Source organism: Melanerpes formicivorus, unplaced genomic scaffold, assembly GCF_026170545.1.
Source record: "Melanerpes formicivorus ecotype bairdi unplaced genomic scaffold, bMelFor1.0.p_v2 SCAF_36, whole genome shotgun sequence".
NCBI classification, from domain to species: domain Eukaryota; kingdom Metazoa; phylum Chordata; class Aves; order Piciformes; family Picidae; genus Melanerpes; species Melanerpes formicivorus.
Window position 1 is genome coordinate 3,493,418 of NW_027142388.1, and position 2,038 is coordinate 3,495,455.

A 2,038-nucleotide genomic window follows, 5' to 3' on the forward strand; every position below is an offset into this window, starting at 1 on the left:
CTGGTGTGTGAACATCCCCTTGTTCTCTGCCAGTCCTGAAGAGCCAGAAGTACAACATATGGGAGCCTTCATCTTAATTTCCTGACATGCCTTTTGAAGTGCCTTTTTATTTCTTTTTCCAGGCAGATCACTAAAATTAACTGCTAAAGAGGTATTTGTGTTCTATTTTGTACCTTCAAAAGAACTTACAAAGTATTTTCTTCCTCTTGCAGCTAAAATAACTGTTTTGAAATGCTCCTCTTTCTTTTCCCCACCCCTCACAGGGACACAGCTTCCACCCATCCTCTTCAAAGCCCTAGCACAAAACTTCAGAAATTCTGAAAGCTCCAGGAGGAATAGAATGCTCTAATACTCTCAGCTGTAAATATTGACTAGGATTAGGTTTTAAATAGCATTACTTATGGCATTTATTTTGCTCTAATAGCTCCATTACTTCTGAGAGTTACACTGCCAGTTTTTAATGTCAGAAAAACCTGTGCATGGGCTCAGGCTTCAGTGTTACCTTTGTGGTAATGCAGTCACTTTAAACTGGGCTGTTTTGCATACTGTAACTAAGCAGCAAATGACATAAAGATGCTAAACACTTGTTGAAGAGGAGGAAAATTATTTCAATCACAATTGCATAGGGGGAAAAGAAAAAAGAAGTCTAAAAATATTATGGAGCTAAGAAGTAGAATTATTCTTTTCAGTGAAGCTGGATTTGAATATTGTTCATAAAAAAAAAAGTAATTATTCTGGAATATATCAGGTAATTCCTTCAGCCAGTGTGTGTTGGGCAGATTGAATAAGACAAAGATATGTAGGCATTCCCTACTTTTTCATTGTGGAAACAGATTCAAAATAAAAGCCTGAAGCCATGCAAGCTGAGAGGAATCCTGTGCACGAAGTTTCTTCCTGCCAGGTAGTTAAAGTGGTTGAGAATAGAGGCTCCGTGGGAAAACAATCCAATTTACCATGCAGCTAATGCATCCAAACTTGGAGGATTCAGAGTAGCATTCAGCAAGAAAAATCCATTTATAACTTCTCAGCAGAAAGATGAACTGAGGTTTCCTTTCAGAAATCCAACTTTCCTTTAAGAGCATTTGGCTACAAAGCATCCTACTCAGAGCTGTTTGGGGTTTTTTTCCCCCATTGAGCCATAACAAAGCACATTTGACTCACACAGTCTGTTCAGTTACTAGATTTTATTCTAAACAATTAAAGACTAAATTGAATTGCAAGGGGGGAAAAAAAAACAACCCAGATAAATCCTAAGCCAACACTTACCTAAGGAAAGCAAGCAACTGAAAAGAATACCCAATAGAGACCAAATATAGCTTCAACATATATTCATGCTCTGTCTAGAAATGTCTTTGATGTTAAACTTCCTATGGCAGACTTAGCATTTTTTATAATTCATTTCCTATGGAAACTAATGAGCTTAAGGGTGAAATTACCTCATTGAAAGTCAAAATGGTGAAGTGTGAAGAAAAGAAGGATGACCTGAAAAGCAGATTTAGAAGCAATCTTTGCATATTAAGCATTGCTGTGGGAAATAGTATAATTAGTTTTCTTCAGAAGTTATTCCCTGGAATTGTGTAAGTGGTATTTCAGCTCCCCAACATCATGCAGAAAGAATGTTAGATAAAATAGGTGGAAAAATGCAAATACCCCACACATTCTTTTTTTAAGAAAATCAAGAGGTCCTTTTCCTAGCTTCCAGCAACAGTGACTGCTGGTTTATTTTTAGAGGGCAGACTGTATAAAACAAGGCCCCCTTCCAGCAGAAATGTTTAAGAGACCACAAGAAACCAGGATTTTCAGAGCATAATTTAGAATTGAGCATTCTCTTCTCAAATGCCTAACTCCTTTTACTTGAATCATTTTATTTCCCTAAGCTCTTGCTGTAGGCTAAGCCATCTGCACCACACAGTTCTGCAGAAGACTAGAAACTGATACAAAATGGATGCAGTTTGTTTGCAGAGTGAACAAGCTGATGATTGATCTCCAAGTGTGGAGGGCAACTTAAAGATCATCCAGTTCCAACTCCCCTGCCATG